The following is a 20181-nucleotide window of genomic DNA, read 5'->3' as shown; positions in this document are numbered from 1 at the left end:
GACGTCAACGAATGATCAACCGATGTCGGCCCACATGCCACTATTAGACTGTAGAACTTACAGCTTATAGGCCAAATCTGACACTATTTGGCCCAGGCTCGATGCAATCTGCTCCATACCTGACGATATTCAAACTGCAAATGGCAACGTATTGGCTTAATCGACGTTGGATTGAGCATGCACACATGCAAATTTGTTGAACTTAGGTTCGGGGATTTGGGGAGTTTACATACCCCAACCTTGGCCATTGGCCACACTCGCACATGTATTTAGACCTACTCTAAGCATGCGAGGGATCTTATGCGATCATTTACTTAGGGAATTGAAATTCCTGCCCTCTATGGAACAATGCAAGCAAAAAGACAAAAAGAAGTAACACAAGCAATTGCAAGTTTCAAATTCCATTATTTGGGGAATTAAAAACATCTTGGTTACAAAGCGACCAAATGGTCGTACTTTCATATAGTTTGAACAAGAAAAGCGACTAAGCAGTCGTGTGCATCATCAACAAAAAAATAAAAAATAAGCTAAGACTACTTGAAGTCTTGAAGCCTTGGACCTCCGCTCCCTCTGGGCATCCTCCTTCTCGTTCTCCAAGTGAGAGGCCTCATCACCCTCATCCTCTCCTCTAGTGGCTGCTGATAGGCTTGTTGTCCAACCTCGTAGCATCCAACTTAGCTTTTTGCATGCATTCAGTCCTTGTGTTAGTACAACAGAACAGTAACCTTGCAGGTACATTTATAAGAAAAATGGACTTACGGTGGCACAGCAAGCTACGATCTCCTTCCCCAATAGTTGTTCATACCCATAAATGATCGATCTAAGATCATCATACTTGGCACCTGGGATCTACGAAGCAAAACAGAGATGTCAGAACAATACAAGAAAGATTAACGAAGAAAACCAAAACTATACTCACATAAGCATACGGGCCGCAGTCAACGATAACCTGGGAAGAGGGATATCTCACGGACACCCCTATCCAAGAAAACCCAACCACGGAACCTTGGAAGGACTTTCCCAAGTTGCGGCACATCACCCCTAGGAGTGCTCTAAGCTCCATTCGTAGGCCTTGTATACAGCGTGGTGGAGGTGGCCTAAGACGACCCAGCAACAACAAACACGGGAGGAATCCTCTCGTGGTTGTCCTAACAACTCAAGCGAGTCAATTACAATACACAAACACCAAAAGAAAAGCAATTCAAGAATAAGAGATAAACTACTTACTTTCCAACACTCTGGGGTGATGTGGAGGCATATGCCTTCTGAGATCATGAACTCCTGGTATTGGCTCTAGGAGTCCAACATGAAGAAGTTGGGGGTGGCGTAGCCTATATGCCCATTAGTAATGCGATCCAGAGTCAGCATCTTCAGATGTAACATGTGGCATGGAGGAAGATGTGACACCAAGGACTGACCGCTCACTTCCCATTGGTGAGCCACATGCTCGTCTATGTACCATGCATAACCTAATGGCCCGTGGAACAACACCCTCATAGTATTGAGATGAGGGGCGTTCCCAGATAGCGGCCCGCCAATAGTGAAGCCCATGGTAACAACTCACTTGTACAAGTCAAGAAAAGCATATAAAATCAATACAAGTGCAAGTACAAGTCTTACATAGGCAAGCAAAATCATAAGGAGAAATAGCTTACATCGGATCTAGGGAGCCAGTTCAATAGTTCCCTAAAAAATCGAGCGCACAGGCTTGCGATGCTCACAGTTCATCTCCAACCATCTCCTGGGGCGAGGGAAGAAGTCCTGGCTATCATCCCTGAGCTTGGCCTCATGGAAATGCAAATAGACAAATCTCCAACACTGCATGGTAAAATACAGATAAATCAGTTCAAGACACAAAGACATATCAAATGCAATGAATAATATAATCCATAACTTACCTTAGAGACATACCAAGCCCCAGTGATTCAATGCCTCTTGCCTATAGTTAGGGCATCCATGCTCTTGAGGAGGTAGGCATATCCGCCCACTCCCCAGTTGTACTTCTTCACTGCCTCAATCTTCTCTAAGTAGCCTAGCAGATCTAGGTTGATGTTGTTGCTACTGTAGTCAAAGAAAGAGTTCTCCAGCATATGCATAATGAAATTACGCGCTAACTAATCTCGTGTGGAGGCAGAAGAAGAGTCAGTCACCTTGTTCTCAGGCTTCTCCCAGTGTTCCTGAACCAACTCACCAATGGGGGGTAGTGTGGGGCCACTCTCCTATCAGTGACACCACCTGGGTTATGTTCTCTGAAGGATCCCATCCTCTCGAACACACGATGATCATTGTCTCTCCAAATCTCAGGCCCATACACAGGCCAAAGTCTGATGGGTTGGTGGTCATCTCCCCACAAATGAAATGGAAAGTGTGGGTCGTTGACCACCACCTCTCCATCATTAATCTTATACAAATCAAGGTCGTAGTTGCGAGCCTGCAACTGCGAAAAATCCTCGAAGCCTATGTCTTCGATGTGCCTCTGAATGGTCGGACCCAACTTATTGTACCACTAAAGCATGTAGTCCATGGACCCATACTTCTTCACGTGATCAACCTTCTATAAAATCATAGTTAAGAAACACAACTCAATACAAGGCATTACAAAGCACATTTCAATAACAAAGCAGTTCAAGACAAGGCAAGCCAATATGAGCCAATACAAGGCATTACAAAGCAATGCAATATGGTTTAATTCAAGAGACATGCAAATCGAGGCAGTTCAAAGTTGTACAAGGATAGAGCTAAACAAAAGAGACATAGAGGACAGTGAATAACCCTAAGCTATAAATTGACCCATAACATCTAGTGACATCAAGCATTTCAAGAAAGAAAGAAGAAAACCATATTCAAACAAACACAGACAGCCAGTGCAATCCAATAGAACAATTCAACGCAATGATCTATATAGCATGGTGACAAAAAACTTTTCTTATACATGGAAAATCCTATGTGGTATTCTACTAAGTATGGATAACAAGTCCTAAACATGGCATTTTACACATAACGTATAAATTCAAGAGGTAAAGAACTTACTGTCACACCCCATTCACACAGAACCGGACCCGTGATCGGGTTAACTCCGGTTAACCCAAACCTGCCAGGATCATCTGATACAGTATCCAACCACAGCATACACACATCTAAGATAAACGTTCAAAAGTTCAGCAGAAGACTTAATTTACCTGTAGATACCCCCAATATACTTGATACCCGAATTGTAGTATATAGATAAATACATGTGGGCCCACAGGCATGATATTTACACAAAAGAATAACAATTCACGTATAAAGTGCACAAAAAGGTGTCATAAAAAATAATCAAAAAGTAAAGTAAAAGTCTGTACGGCGTTAATATTGCGGTCCCGCAGCACAGCCCTCGCACGTGTAATCCGTACCGTGCTCATACTCCTCGGGGACCCACCAATCCTCATCGAAAAACTCAACTGTGGGGCCCGACCCTTGATCTTCAGGCAGGTGACCTGCAAAATCATCTAAAAGAGGTGTACACGTGGGATGAGCTCACTAGCTCAGTAAGTGAAAAGAAGGACCACACAACAATCACATCCATATACACTATATGCTATGCGATTCATTTTAAATCTCATCCACCTAAACAACATTACTAAGTCTTTGGTTTGGTGCTACTACAACCACAGTGTGCATATGCCCCGAGTACGAGCCACGAACTCTATCCCGCGATACGCCCATAGGGTTGTCGGAGAAGGCCCACTGTGAGTACTCAAAAAAGTAAAGCATGCCGACTATCAGCTCTCAACATAAAAGTAAATGACAGAAAGTAAAGGTGCTAACCCCAGCAATTTAAAAGCAGTACGATTGGTCCTCTTAAATATACCACTGAGGTTGCCGACTGTCCTAATGACCAACCGGGCATATGTCTAACCGCCACAGTGACCCGACAACCGCGACCACTGCTTCCCCCCAAGTGATAACCCAACACCTCAACCCCTGTTGGGAAGGGTCGTAGCATGGGAAGATGATAATCTTATACCGCATGCTCCTATATGACATAGTACGATTGCATAGTGCCACCGTGTCCCATTCCACGGGCCACCAATGCATTTGTTTCCAAGTCGACTACGGCATCTAGTCTAATAATGTATCATGCACAGTGATCCCATCATTCATCACATAAGCACATCAATCATTTAGCATTGAGAATGTAAAACACAACACACGTCATAATCATATGAGGATGACTAAGCTACACATAATTTGCATGATGACATGGCTAGTCTAGATACAATTGAATGATGCCAAACAAGCCTTAAAATAAAGTCAAACGTCCTCTCCCCACTTACTTGTTGTGTATAAAGACTCACGCCCGATACGGGTGAGATCCAGCGCGAGAAACGTAAATTTTAGTGAACCTATCATAAGTGAATGGAGTTAGCATTTCACCACTTTGGAGTCAAAACTAACAAAATTTGATGATTAAATCATGTTTAGAATCATAAAAGAAGGTTACCCGTCTGTTTTGGGTCCATTCGGACACAAAAATCACGTTGGGGGGCCTCTTGGGTGGGTCGGACAACCCACCTGTCATGGCCCACCTGTCTTCTCAGGTGGGCGGGCCAGCCCATCGGTCTTCTCAGGTGGGCTGTTCGGCCCCCCGATCCTAGCCTACCGGTCTTCTCAGGTGGGCTATTCGACCCGTCTGTCCCAGCCCACCGGTCCTAGCCGAGGGCCTGCCTTCTCAGGCGGGCTGTTCGGTTCGCCTCCAATCGTAGATCTCATATTGGGAATCACTCTTCCGGCGTCGGAATGGGAAGATCAAACCTTGGCGCCGCTTAAATCCATTTCTTATTCCTCTTCCTTCCCCTTTCTTCTTCTTCGTTCTCTTTTCTTCCTCCTTTTCTTTCTCCTCTTTACTCTTCTCACCAACTCTTTAGTGTAATAATGAGAAAATAAAAAACACAATAAATGCTATTTATACTTTTTTAAAACATCTAGTAACCACATGGGTGGGTCACTCAGGTGGGCGGATGCACCCGCCTGAGATCACCCACCTGAGGGCCGAAAATTGGCCAACAAGTGGGATTTTGATGGAATTCGACTCTCGGCATGTATCTCACTCTTGGCACAAGGTATATTATACATATGCACTTTAGGATACGGCTACATACCAGCATTACCCGTATATGGCCTTATGATACGTGCATGTGCATGGCTTGGTTACACCTGTCTCCTCTGGCACTGACTTGGACTTGTCTGACCAACCTGTGTTCAAAGTCACTCTTGCCATCATGGTCCATAAGGAACCCGCCTTAACCTTCTCTGGTTCGGGTCCTGCATGGTTAAACCGGGTCAATCGTGTAATTAGACCAGGTTTAAAAAGTAGGGTATCACATTTACACCCCCCTTTTTGAAGATTTCGTCCTTGAAATTGGCGTACCTAGTTGTTCGAAAAGATGAGGGTACTTGACTTGGATTTCATCCTCTTTCTCCCAAGATGTTTCTTTAAATGAATGATTAGCCCATCGTACCTTTACAAAGGAAATAGAGCGGTTGCGAAGGTTTTTCACTTTTCGGTCTAAGATTTCAGCTGGCTACTCTGTATAGGTCATATCAGCTTCTAGATATTCTGGTTCCATGGGTAATACATGCAATGGATCGTGAACGTATCGCTTCAGTATGGATACATGGAATACATTATGAACATTCCCGAGTGAAGGTGGAAGAGCAAGTATGTAGGCTACTGAGCCAACCCGAGTTAAAATCTCAAATGGGCCAATGTATCTCGGGCTCAACTTACCCTTTCGATGGAATCTTTGCAACCCTTTAGTAGGAGAAATCTTGAGAAGCACCTTTTCTCCTGCCTGAAACTCAATGTCTTTCCTGCAGTTGTCTGCATAGCTCTTTTGACGTGACTGAGCTGCCTTAATCCTTTCTCGAATAACATCGACCTTGTCACAAGTCATCTGTATCATTTCAGGTCCTAACATTCGACGTTCGCCTACCTCATTCCAATACAGAGGAGTTCTACACTTCCTACCATATAATGCCTCATATGGAGCCATCCCAATTGTAGCTTGGTAACTGTTGTTATAGGTAAACTCCATAAGGGGTATATATTCTTTCCAACTACCACACATTTCCATTGCACATGCCCTGAGCATATCTTCTAATATCTATATGGTTCGCTCTGACTGACCATCAGTCTATGGGTGAAAAGCAGTACTCAGATTCACTTGTGATCCCAAAGCATGCTGGAATCTTTTCCAAAATATGGAAGTGAACCTTAGGTCCCTATCTGACACAATACTCACTGGCACTCCATGCAAGTGCACTATGTTATCCATATAAAGTTGTGCTAACTTGGCCATAGAGAACTTGGTCTTGATGGGAATGAAATGAGCAGTCTTACTAAGCCGATCAACTATCACCCATATCGCGTCCATCCCCTTAGGTGTGCATGGTAGTCCGGTGACAAAGTCCATCGTAATCCTATCCCACTTTCAGTCTGGTACTGGGAGTGGCTGAAGAGTACCATAAGGTCGATGCCTCTCAGCTTTTACTATTTGGCATATAAGACAAGTCGCCACATATAGGGCTATTGTGATTCTCATGCTAGGCCACCAATAGTTTTGTTTAAGGTCCTTATACATCTTTGTACTTCCTGGGTGGAGTGAGTACTCGGAGCTATGTGCTTCCCGCACTATCTTGTCTTGTATCTCCAAATCATCGGGCACACACAACCTACCTCGAAACAATAATGCCCCATCGCTGGCTAAAACGAAATCAAGGTCGTTCATTGTTTGATCTTGAATCTTAACTCTGATCCGCTGCAATTCAGGATCCAAAGGTTGTTTCATTATCACCTCTTGCCTAACAGACGGATGCACCTATAGAGCTGCCAGGGATACAGTCAACCATTTAAGGTTTTCTAGTTGATGTTCAAGCTCTAAGGTTGCTCCTTTGTATAAGAGGGTTTCATCCATTAGCATCGCCTCTTGTACGAGTGGTGGGCTGACTGCTAAGTATGAGAGTGACACAGTCTGTGCCTTCCGACTCAACGTATCTGCCACTACATTAGCCTTACCAGGATGATACTGAATGTCGCAGTCATAATCCTTCATGAGCTCAAGCCATCTCCTCTACCTCACGTTCAAATCTTTTTGGGTGAAATAGTACTTAAGGCTTTTGTGATCACTGTATATCTCGCACTTCTCTCCATACAAATAATGTCACCAAATCTTTAGGGCAAAAATTACTGCGGCTAGTTCCAAGTCATGAGTGGGGTAGTTCTTCTCATATTCCTTTAGTTCTCGGGATGCATACGCTATCACCTTACCGTGTTACATGAGAACACAACCCAACCTAACCTTAGAAGTGTCAGTGTAGACTGTCATTCCACCTGTGCCTTCAGGGATGGTCAACACAGGGGCTGACAATAACATTTTCTTCAATTCCTGAAAACTCTTCTCACATTCCTCTATCCATTCAAATTTCACACCATTTTTGGTTATCTTAGTCATTGGTGCTGAGATCCGAGCAAAATTCTCAATGAAGCGCCGGTTGTATCCATCCAAACCCAAGAAACTTCTAATTTCAATAACATTCTTAGGGCTTTCCCACTATATTACTGCTTTCACCTTATCAAGATCCACCTCGATTCCGGCCTCAGACACTACGTGTCCCAGGAATCTAACTTGCTCAAGTCAAAATTCACATTTACTGTATTTGGTAAACAATTGTTGTTCTCTCAGCCTCTGTAACACCATCCTCAGGTGTTGAGTGTGCTCCTCTTCCGTCTTAGAGTAGATCAAGATGTCATCGATAAAAATAATTACCCATTTATCAAGGACATCGTGAAATACTCGATTCATTAAATCCATGAATGTTGCCGGTGCATTGGTTAACCCAAAAGGTAACACTAGGAACTCATAGTGACCATATCGAGTCCTTAATGCTATCTTGGGTATGTCACTGCTCTTTATCTTGAGCTGATAATAGCCTGATCTAAGGTCTATCTTTGAAAATACCTTTGCACCTTGTAGTTGGTCAACCAAATCATCAATGCATGGCAATGAATACCGGTTCTTAATGGTTAGCTTATTCAATTCCCCGTAATTGATGCACATACGCAAGCTGCCATCCTTCTTCTTAACAAACAATACTGGGGCACCCCAAGGTGAAACACTTGGGTGAATAAACCCCTTCTCCAACAATTCTTGCAACTACATCTGTAACTCCTTCAATTCGGCTGGTGCCATCCTGTATGGGGCTTTAGACACTGGAGTTGCTCCAGGAATCAAGTCTATGGCAAATTCTAACTCTCTATCAGGTGGTAGATGCATCAGATCATCTAGAAAGACGTCAGAAAATTCTTTAACCAGCTTTACCTCTTCTAGAGGTATAACCTTTGCATCAACATCAAGTATCGATGTTAAGTAACCCTGACATCCACTTTCCAACAACTTTACTACTTGAAGAGCAAAGACGAGGACCCTTCTAGCCCATTTCATTTTATCTGCTTGGTATACCAATTCTTTTCCTTCATCATCTGTCACCCTAATTAATTTTTCGGCACACACCACATTGGCTCGATGGGCCAACAACCAATCCATGCCCAGTATAACGTCAAAATTCTGCATGTTGAATTTAATGAGTTGTGCATCCAATTTTTTCCCACTGATTTCCACTGGGCACGGCCCATACACCTCCTTCAACTGTGTAACTTTGCCGGTAGGCATACTAACAATCATCTCATAATCTAGTGTCCTGGGTGACATACCAAGTTTCTCAGCAAATCTCTTAGATATGAATGAGTGTGTAGCTCCTGAATCAAACAAGACATAGGTTGGTATACCTGATATAGGTAGAACACCTAGTGCAACAATGCATATAAGTACAGCAAGTCATCAACATTTAGCATAAGGAAAATATTAAATTAGAATGTACCTGCTACCACTTCTATGCTGGCCTCAGCTTCCTAAGCTGATAAGGCATACATTCTTCCTTGCGGTTGATTCCTCCTAGTTAAGGGAGGTCTGTACGCAGAGGGCTGACTGAAGGGTAAGGCTGGTCTGACTCGACAGTCTTTAGCACAATACCCATAGGAGTGATAATTAAAGCAATGGATCTGTGACGCCGAAACTGGGGCGGGGCCCCTTTGCACCTGACCTGCTGTAGATGGAGGTCGGGGTGGCCTTGTGACTGTAGGCACCGTACTAGTGTCTGGGAGAAAAGAAGTAGAGCCCGAACCACCAGCTAGTCGAGGAAGGTAGCCAGATGGCCTATAGGGCTATCTATATGTAGGCCCAGAATTATACGACCCACGGTATACCTTGGATGAGTTACCCATGTCCGGTAATGGATTAGTCCTCTTCCACAATCCAGGTGTGAGGGATTGTTCTCCCTTCTGCTTATCTTCCATGGTTTTAGCCTTTTGCACAATCTGACCATAATCTATCAAATCTAAGACCTCGTGCACTGACCCAATAGATGCCTTTAATCCCTTCAGAAATCTTGCAGCCTTTTCTTCAGCTGACCTCATATGCCTAGGGGCAAAATGAAACAAGCTTTCAAACTGCTGCTAATACTCAAGAATAGTCTTATTCCCTTAAGTTAAGGCCATGAATTCCGTCTCTTTACGGTCTCTGAAGCTACGAGGGTAATGGTTGGCCAAAACAACTCCTTAAACTGCTCCCATGTTGGTTCCGGATGTGCGGCCAACAATATAGGCTTAGAGGCTTGCCACCAAGAGCTGGCTTCATTCTTAAGCTTTGGTGCCTCAGTGCACTCAATTACCTCAAATTTCTTTCCAACTCTTGGATCCACTGGTCCAGCTCTAAAGGATCACTCCTCACCTTAGAGAATACAGGTGGCAAATTCCTCTTGAAAGATTCCACTACCCTTGACGTATTATTTGTCGACGGGTAATTGGGTGCATATGCCGTATAGTAAGGGTACAGAGGGGGCACCATATACGGAGGAGTGTTGAGTGGCTGAATTGGAGGTGTACCTCCAGCTTGTGGCCCCATACCAGACCCTACAGGTGGGTCTTGTGGAGTAATTATCCAGGGATGTTGACCGGGTTAAGGAAGGTCTAACTATTGCTATATAGCAGCCATAAATGCCTGCTGCTGCTGGAGCATTTGTTGCTGGAAGGCTTGTTGTGACTGATGGACTATGGTTGCCACATCACTTGGAGTGATGACAGGTGGAGGATCCGGAAGTGTAGCCACAGGTGGGTCCCCTTATGCCACACCCTGATCAAAGGTTTCTGGAAGTTGTGGGAGTGGGGTTTGCCCCACAGAGCGGGACCTTCTAGGATTTGGTGGTCGACCGACCGGACGAGGACCACGTGAGGTACCTCGTGTATTGCTACCGGATCTAGTACATACCATCGTGTCCTTGCACCTGGAACATACCATACACAAAACATTGGTTAAGTACCTTAGAATTTACATAGGCACATAATCATATGCCAACACACGGGGTATTGTAGTATATGATGTCTTGCAACCAGCCACAACTTGGAGGTACCTTAGCGCATCCACTCGCATTTTCACTCAATGATTCCGCGGATTTTGGAAGATCCAAGCTCCTTTCACTCTTAAGTAAGTCTCTTCTCCATTTCTCTTCTTGGAACATGTACTTTGGAGGTTGAATCCATTTATACTCCCCAAATCTTGATCTTTTTCATGTTTCTTTCCATAGAACAATCATTCCATGAGAATATGATGCTTCCTTTGTGACTCATTCATAGTTTTGGGCTTTACTACCCAATCTATGAGAGCAAATCCCAAACCATGCCCTAATTTCTCCAATTTGGGGTTTTCTTCTATCTCTACCCTTTTCTCCCCAACTAACAACTCAAATGAAATTTCTTATCCTTGATTTGCACTTATAATGTTGGAGAGATCATGAAAACTTGTATATGCTTGCAATCCCATCTCTTTCTCATGAAAATCCATCTCTTTTCCATGAAAATCCATCTCTTTTGTGTTGGGTTTCTTGAAAAATTTCTGGGTTTCTATGATTCTCTTCACATCATTCCATACTTGTCAACAACTTAAATCTCTTTCATTCCTTGCCCCTCAATGTCATAATAGAAAATTTCTTTGCATAATCTTGATTGTATAATGATAGGCATTTCATTCATAGACATGTAAGTTTCAAGTTCTACACTATTATGGGATTTTTCATTTTCTTAGATTGAACTTGCACATTGAAATTTGGGGTTTTCCATCATTTGGCACTAATTACCCCACTTGAGGAAATTCTCATGAGGCCTTCCATCACTTCTCACTTGCCATGCTTTATACGCCTAATTACCCCACTTGAGGAAATTCTCATGAGGCCTTCCATCACTTCTCACTTGCCATGCTTTATACGCCTTTGTTACTTTTCTATTTTGCAACATGCTAGTGGATGTCATGTTTTGGGGGCTTCCTCCTCTTCATTTATCCATGGTTTAACCACTCTTCTTTTTATAATAATCCACATTATGTATTTAGGTGCATTTACATATGCTTGCTCACCCACCTATTTGCTTCCTTTGTTATGCAACATCCTTACTTATCATTATTCCTTCTCTTTTCTTACTAGGATGTCTTCTCGCAAGGGCAAAGAACCTGCATCCTCTTCCAATCAACGTAGGGCCACTACTTCTAAATGGAAAAGTGTAGGGACTAGTTCCCCAGCCCTTCGCACAAGGCAACAAAGATATGCCCCCATCGATCTTTTAGACTATGATGAGGGACTCTTCCAGAGTTTGAGGGTGGAAACTAATTGGCAGACCTTTCTAAAGTGATCTGTGATGATGGAGAAGACCGTGGTAATTAGTGATCTCAACAAGATTCAACTTCAAGAGAGATTTACTGCACTGGGTTGGCAGTCCATCCTTAACATCGATCGTCCATGCTATGAACACCTGGTTTGAAGATTCTACTGTAATTTGGAGGTCTCTTACCAGTATGGGGAGTACTCAATCACTAGCATGGTGAAGGGGGTGAACATTCGCTTGATTGTGGATACCCTTGGGCCAGCATCAATTCTACAGTCCCCCAAGGAGTAAGCCCGTGGCCCATCCTTAAGTTTAGAGATGCAGGACCACATTTACGAGACCATTTGTGGCAACAAGGTGCGTCCGGATTCTGAGACGACATTTTACCCGGAGGTTCGTGTATTTGCTCGCTTGGTTCAATTTAATTTACTCCCTAGAGGAGGTTATCAAAACTAAGTAGGCTTCATGGCGGCCTACATAGCCTTCTACATCTATAAGGCCTTAGAGGGAGGTGCCGAGCACTTATGCTTGCTCTACGTTATACTTAAGACTATGGAGCATCATACCAGACACCCTGAGGATGGAGGTTTCCCATATGGTAGGACCCTCACCAGGATCTTTGAGTTCTTTGGGGTGGACTTGAGTGGTGGGGAGGGAAAGACTCCAGCGGACAAATTTAACAGGGGAAACCTACAAAGGATGGGTCTCCAAGCTCTTATGGATGTACCTCAGAGAGCAGGAGCTCAAGGAGGCAGGGATAGGGGGAATGCCCACAGGAAGGATGTCCCTACGGAGGAGGAGGAAATTAGTGAGGAGGATGAGGATTATGTTCCTCAATTCGAGGAGGAGGACTTTCTGGATGAGGATATCCTCGAGGAGGAGCCTCTTGATTCGAGGGATGCTGATCCTGACTTTGCGAGGGCTGCAGGCTCACAGCATAGAGCCCCACCACCTGAGAGTGGTGCATTTGACTTTGAGAGTATAATAACTAGTATGAGGGCCTTGAAAGATGGGCAAGATCAGCTTCTGAGAAGACTAGATGAGAGTGCTACTAGAGAGGAAAATATCTTAGAAAGGCAGGCTACATTAGAGAATTCCTTCCTAAGATTGAGCGAGGATTTGGACAGAACGGCCAACGCTATTTCAACGGATTTTTCCCGACTCCGGAGGGATGTACAACTAGTGAACTCAAGGTTTGATTACTACGATCGTCAGCTCAATGTTAGATCGAGGCCTAGGAGGGATGGAGTAGTAGAGCTAGACGATGACGAGGGTCTCTGAGGACTTAGCTCACCTATCTAAATCAGCTTTTTACTTGTCTCTATGTTGTTTATATTATTATTATTTTTGTACTTTTCTCTGTAATTGGACTTGCTAGTATGGTGTTATGATGTTGTTGGTGACTTGTGGTTAGTTTTGTATGCTTGAATAACTTATTGTAATTTAGTTGTAACAACGTTAGTTAGCCTTTATCGATTATGCTTATTTGTATATATATATATATGTTGTCTATCAGGTGCTTATGTACGAAAATTTTGGGAAATCTTGTTTTAGCGTCGTTATGCTGCCAAAATTTCGTTAAATTCATACTCGATGGGTTATGAAATCAAATAACTAATATTTTATTTATTCCAAGTAAACTTTCTCTCATGCATGCCATGAAATACAATAATTAAATGCAACCATTTTTTTTTTTTTTGGCTTTTAACTCTTTAAAGTTTTTACATTTACCCAATCCCATTTCCTATTATAAATTCTATGGGGTCTAAATGGTATGCTGTGAGTGGATAGAGCATCACAGCTCTGATGCCACCGTTGTCACACCCCGTTCACATAGAACCGGACTGGTGACCGGGTTAACTCCGGTTAACCCAAACCTGCTAGGATCATCTGATACAGTACCTAACCACAACATACACACATCTAAGATAAACGTTCAAAAGTTCAACGGAAGACTTAATTTTTATGTAGATACCCCCAATATACTTGATACCCGAATTGTAGTATATAGATAAATACATGTGGGCCCGCAGGTATGATATTTACACAAAAGAATAACAATTCATATATCAAGTGCACAAAAAGGGGTCATAAAAAAGAATCAAAAAGTAAAAGTCTGTACGGCGTCAATACTGCGGTCCCGCAGCATAGCCCTCGCACGTGCAATCTGTACCGTGCTCATACTCCTCGGGGACCCACCAATCCTCATCGGGAAACTCAACTGTGGGGCCCGACCCTTGATCTTTAGACGGGTGACCTGCAAAATCATCTAAAAGAGGTGTACACGTGGGATGAGCTCACTAGCTCAGTAAGTGAAAAGAAGGACCACACAACAATCACATCCATATACACTATATGCTATGCGATTCATTTTAAATCTCATCCACCTAAACAACATTACTAGGTCTTTGGTTTGGTGCTACTACAACCACAGTGTGCATATGCCCCGGGTACGAGCCGCGAACTCTATCCCGCGATATGCCCATAGGGTTGTCGGAGAAGACCCACCGTGAGTAGTCGAAAAAGTAAAGCATGCCGACTATCGGCTCTCAACATAAAAGTAAATGATAGAAAGTAAAGGTGCTGACCCCAGCAATTTAAAAGCAGTATGGTTGGCCCTCTTGAATATACCACTGAGGTTGTCGACTGTCCTAATGACCAACCGGGCGTATGTCTAACCGCCACAGTGACCCGACAACCGCGACCACTGCTTCCCCCCAAGTGATAACCCAACACCTCAACCCCTGTTGGGAAGGGTCGTAGCATGGGAAGATAATAATCCTAAACCGCATGCTCCTCTATGACATAGTACGATTGCATAGTGCCACCGTGTCCCATTCCACGGGCCACCAATGCACTCGTTTCCAAGTCGACTACGGCATCTAGTCTAATAATGCATCATGCATAGTGATTCCATCATTCATCACATAAGCACATCAATCATTTAGCATTGAGAATGTAAAACACAACACACGTCATAATCATATGAGGATGACTAAGCTACACATAATTTGCATGATGACATGGCTAGTCTAGATACAATTGAATGATGCCAAACAAGCCTTAAAATAAAGTCAAACGTCCTCTCCCCACTTACTTGTTGTGTACAAAGACTCACACCCGGTACGGGTGAGATCCGGCGCGAGAAACGTAAATTTTAGTGAACGTATCATAAGTGAATGGGGTTAGCATTTCACCACTTTGGGGTCAAAACTAACAAGATTTGATGACTAAATCATGTTTAGAATCATAAAAGAAGGTTGTCCGTCCGTTTTGGGTCCATTCGGACACAAAAATCACGTTGGGGGCCTTTCCGGTGGGTCGGACAACCCACCTGTCACGGCCCACCGGTCTTCTCAGGCGGGCTATTCGGCCCGTCGATCCTGGCCCACCGGTCCTAGCCGAGGGCCTGCCTTCTCAGGCGAGCTGTTTGGCTCACCTCCGATCGTAGATCTCGTGTTGGGAATCACTCTTCCGATGTCGAAATGGGAAGATCAAACTTTGGCACCGCTTAAATCCATTTCTTCTTCCTCTTCCTTCCCTTTTCTTCTTCTTCGTTCTCTTTTCTTCCTCCTTTTCTCTCTCCTCTTTACTCTTCTCACCAACTCTTTAGTGTAATAATGAGAAAATGAAAAACACAATAAATGCTATTTATACTTTTTTAAAACATCTAGTAAACACATGGGTGGGTCACTCAGGTGGGTGGATGCGCCCGCCTGAGACCATCCACCTGAGGACCGAAAATTGGCCAACAAGTGGGATTTTGATGGAATTCGACTCTCAACACAAGGTATATTATACGTATGCATTTTAGGATACGGCTACATACCAGCATTACCCGTACATGGCCTTAGATACGTGCATGCATGTGCATGGCTTGGGTACACCCGTATCCTCTGGCACTGACTCGGACTTGTCTGGCCAACCTGTGTTCAAAGTCACCCTTGCCATCATGGTCCATAAGGAACCCGCCTTAACCCTCTCTGGTTCGGGTCCTGCATGGTTAAACCGGGTCAACCGTGTAATTAGACCAGGTTTAAAAAGTAGGGTATCACACTTACTGTGTTAGGGGACCACACCCTATTGTAGATTGGAAAGTTGTGTTCCTCAGATGCTTCCCCTTGTATCATCAAGCACGCTTATCATACTCATACTTATCATCACTTCAACGGTCGTTGCCAAACAACTTCACCGTATCATCTAAACCCGACAGAGATGATGCTTGAACCTCAAGTGGTGCCTCTCGTGCAATAGGCTGCACCTTAGGAATGGAGATGTCGTCTCCATGAGCTCTAAGCCTCCTTGACCTAATATCAACCATTGGCATTTTACCCTTGTCTTTAGGCAGCATGGCTCACACAACCTTATGTTTCTATTACACCGAGAAGAGAAGAGGAGGAGAAGAGATGGTTTGAACACAAGCCCTCAGCCTCTCTTATACACTCACACTTACCCCAAATCTCTTCAATCCTTATGGATTTGGCACTTTAAATCCACTAATCAATGGAGAATTGTGCTTCAAGATTGGAAAGAACAAAAACATCAAAGAGGAAGGAAAATCTTCCTAATATAACTTCAAATCCAAGTGATCTTGGAAAATTCTCAAGCAAGGGTTCACTCCCTAGAGCCCAAACGACCTAAGCAAGAGCAAGAAATGAGGACAAAAACCCCCTTGGCCCCACTTAATCACGCATAGAATCTTAAGAGCCATCTCAAATCTGATGGCCCATGCCATTTGGTCGACATCGGACAAGTTCAGTACATTTCAAAAAAAAAAGGAAGAAAGGAAAAAAAATGGAAAATGGGTAGACATTTTCCCACACCCTTGTGGGCCCCATGACATGACTATTTGGAAGTTCACTTCCCCAAGTGGTAGGAAACATATTCTCGTACTCCCCAATGGGCAACAACAAGCGATAACAAATATACACTCCTCAATGAGTCACGGTTCAGTCAAGATGATTGCCACTAGTGATTTTTACCACCAAGATGTCTTGGTTTTCAAAACAAACCTCACATGTCTTAAACCCACTTGGTTTTGATTTTAACAATTTACTGATACAATATCATTTTTGATATTTTACCACGTGATTACATCAGTACCCCTAAGTAAGGTACTAAAACGTTTTGCTCACCTGACAAAGTGTCTCGTCTGATAATCACTTCTTTAACTTTCAATTGTTTCGCAACCTTAGTCAAAGGGGCATTCTGTAGACATCACATTTTGTCACCCCAAGAAGGGTTGTGCAATGATGAGATGGGAACCCCCTGAGACACGGATGGTTCATGTATTTAGGATTGAGACTATACCCTCACCCTAGGCAGTATACTTTTGCTTCCATTCTAGTATAAGATGGTTAAAATTGAACAAAAATGTTTTAAAAAATAGTCGATGGCTTTGACATACATAGAATTGACCAAAACTACTCCATAAACCATAGATCTGTCCTAAATTGAGTCACAAACCCAATTGGACCAAAACCCCTGAGTCAACTCGAGCCAGAGTTGAGCTGACGTCGGATACATTGTGGTAGACACTATATGCACCAAGGTGATGTCGGCCAGATGCCAACTATGTCGGCTATATTACAAATTCTTCTGGGTCCTATGACTTTGCAGGGATTATGCAATCTTCTACGAAATTACGACCCAATCTCATACTTTGACACCCAAGGGACTTACCTAGACTAGATCTAAGGCTGAAGAAAAAAAAATTGGTAATTGCTCACACCTTTTGGGAATATACACTTCCCATAAATAGACCAAATCTCTCTCCAAACATGGAAGGAGATCATACCCCTAAATGGAAGCAATCTTATACATTCTTTGGTATCCAAGGAGCGTCCCAACTTTAAATGTATGACACCTCCCACTTTTTGGGGATCCAACATGCATATACATATCTCGTGTACCTGATAAGAGTTCAAGCCGTCAAGATTCACGTGTAGGAATCGTAAGAAACTGCTGCTGAATTTTGCATCAGTTTGAGCTTACACTAACTACACATGAGCACACACACTTTCAACCATAAAGCACCCTTCACAGAAATTGTAGGGGGGCTAAGTTTTCTCCCTGTCCCTTATTATAGATCTTTATTCCGAATTTTACATGCCTAGTTATCGTACTTCTATTGAGCATGACTCACAATTATCCCCAGTAGGAATGCACTGAAGCACAACCATTTACATTATTTTCCGTGAGGATTCTTTTAAAACGTCCTTAAATGTTGTAGATTATGTCAAAATCTAGCTATTGTATAATTTTCATAATTTTTCAATTTTATTTACTATTTATTTCGGATTTTCTCCCCTACTGGCAGAGCAAAACCTGAGATTTGCCTTCAATGGAATCTCGGATTGCAGGTCTGCTAAAGATGTTTCACCAAGGTTCTTTGCAAAATTTTTCTCTTTAAAAATTGTACATCTCAGTGTCTTCTATCTAACCTGATTTTATCAAATTTTTTTATTTTTATTTCAATTTTCAACCGATGGATTTCTCTCTATTTTCACTTCTTTTTCAATATATTTGTATATTACATCTTATTTTCATTCAATTTTTCAATACGTTGCACATGTAATTAGTCATGTTTTTATACAATGACCCCCTACCCCATATTTAACTTCACATATGCCATGATTCATGAGATGAATGCTAGGGCTAGCTTCGTCGTTATTTTGCATTATCAATATGTTTGCTTTACATTTCGTATACTAATCACGTAGAACAATTGGATGCAGGTATGTGGATTTGAACCTACATCTTTAAATTTTAGCCATGTTTTATCTTCAATGCATGTGTGGTTATGATTTTTGTACATGTTCAAAACTTAGACGACCCATTCAATAATTTATGTGTATACCTAAGGTAGAAGTTTGACTTTTACCTGTGGACCGAGGTGCCTAACCCTTTCCTTGAACCGCAACCTGACCCGAACCCTAACCCTTGGTTAGATAGTTCGAATGGAGTCATTTCAATTTCAATTCCAATTAGCAATGGGTCCTAGACCTAATCTAGGTGGAAACTCCTGTTCAATAGAGACTGATGGTTTTCCCCATCGAGGGCCCGGTTCCTCATAGGGATGTGGTACTTTTCCCTGATTCCGACCAGCTCTTTGAGAGTTACAGTACTGTGGAAATTGTTTGCCTCAAAACCCAGGTCCATAGAAGGACCGGTAAAGGCTAAGATCGATTCCTTAGGTGTCCCTAGGGACAGTTAGACTTGGCCCCTCCATGGTAGACGATGGCAGGGCTAGAACAAAAGCAGATGCACCCCCAAAGGAGGGCTCCATTGGGGGAATGAGGGGCTCAAAATATATAGTCATGTTGGCTGCGGTAATTGCCGCAATTCATGTTGACAGCGGTAATTGCCGCAATCCATCACCCGATCACCACCAAAGGAAGCCATTAAAATGGTACAAAGATTAGCAAGGAGAAGAAAAAGGAAAAAAAATGCACTGGAAAGGCTAGAGCTCTTACTAGTGGGAGAAGAGAGACCAAAGAGCGATGACACGACGTCGGAAGTTGTCACGGACTAGAGTAGGCATTAGAAATCACCAGCAGTAGGGGTGTTAAAGCACTAGTAGAGGAAAGGAAGCATCATAGACACTCTCGGAGAAGATAAAGATGATAAAAGGAAGAAGAAGATGGAATAGACGAAGAGGGCTTATAATCCCATGAGGAAATGAGGGGCATTACCCACGACATGATGGATCTAAAGAAAAGGTGTGGGATCCGAACCAAGCAAGAGCGATGGTTCGGCTTCCCATCTCTCAACTGACGGAACGGTTGATAACATCGTACCTCCCCATTCATCTACTTGTCAACATCAGTCCTCTCAATCAAAAAAAGGTTGCTGCCACCTAAGCATATGGCCTAGGAAGGGGGTTCTCCCTCCATCAAGGCACTAGTTTGTCTGCTCAGCGGAAGGGCAACCGTTGCTCGAATGAAGTCTCGTTGACACAAAGGAACTACCACCGGGGCACCGACACTCGGCAACTTTTGTTGGTCACCCAAAATATTTGGCGGGTAGCACTGGTGGCCCAAACAACCAGTGGATTGCTTGCACCAAGTCTACAAGCGACAGTCTTCTACTCCTACTCTACAGGAGCGGGGGGCATTCTGTTATGGCAGAAATATACTCTCACTAATGCCAACTTGACTCTTGGAAATGGGCCTGTAAGGAAAGCCCCAGGCTGAATCACTGGACCCAACTTAGAATTTGAGAAAATGAACCAAAACCAGCCTATAGGTCAAGCACTTCCAGATCCACATTTGTGGCTCAACAACTGAGTGACCAAGCTACTCATAGGCATTACCAAGGAACCGAAATACTCGTAGGCACACAAGAGAACCGCAGATGAAGAAAAGTCACCAAAAGGGAATCCACTCCCAGTCAAATGCATAACCTCCAAACAAGGAAGGAACTTAATTCTA

The 20181-nt window shown here is 43.3% G+C and overlaps 1 long non-coding RNA gene across 3 annotated transcripts; it reads right to left on the bottom strand.

Moving 5' to 3' along the window:
* Positions 1-385: 385 nt before the first annotated feature.
* On the bottom strand, positions 386-19601 carry LOC122085012. 3 transcript variants are annotated; one of them, XR_006141990.1, is made up of 6 exons: positions 1899-3129; positions 1656-1818; positions 1228-1563; positions 920-1148; positions 760-849; positions 386-678 (listed from the first exon to the last, which is right to left on the bottom strand). It is a non-coding gene; the product is annotated as an uncharacterized LOC122085012 (long non-coding RNA). The 3 variants fall into 3 exon arrangements; XR_006141988.1 differs by lacking the exon at positions 1899-3129 and adding an exon at positions 19225-19601 and having other exon boundaries at positions 386-849; XR_006141989.1 differs by having other exon boundaries at positions 386-849.
* Between the last annotated feature and the right edge of the window lie 580 nt (positions 19602-20181).

The sequence above is a fragment of the Macadamia integrifolia genome, chromosome 7, assembly GCF_013358625.1.
Source record: "Macadamia integrifolia cultivar HAES 741 chromosome 7, SCU_Mint_v3, whole genome shotgun sequence".
Taxonomy (NCBI): Eukaryota; Viridiplantae; Streptophyta; class Magnoliopsida; order Proteales; family Proteaceae; genus Macadamia; species Macadamia integrifolia.
The sequence above is the reverse complement of the archived record's forward strand: the minus strand, read 5'-3'. Positions and strand labels throughout refer to the sequence as shown.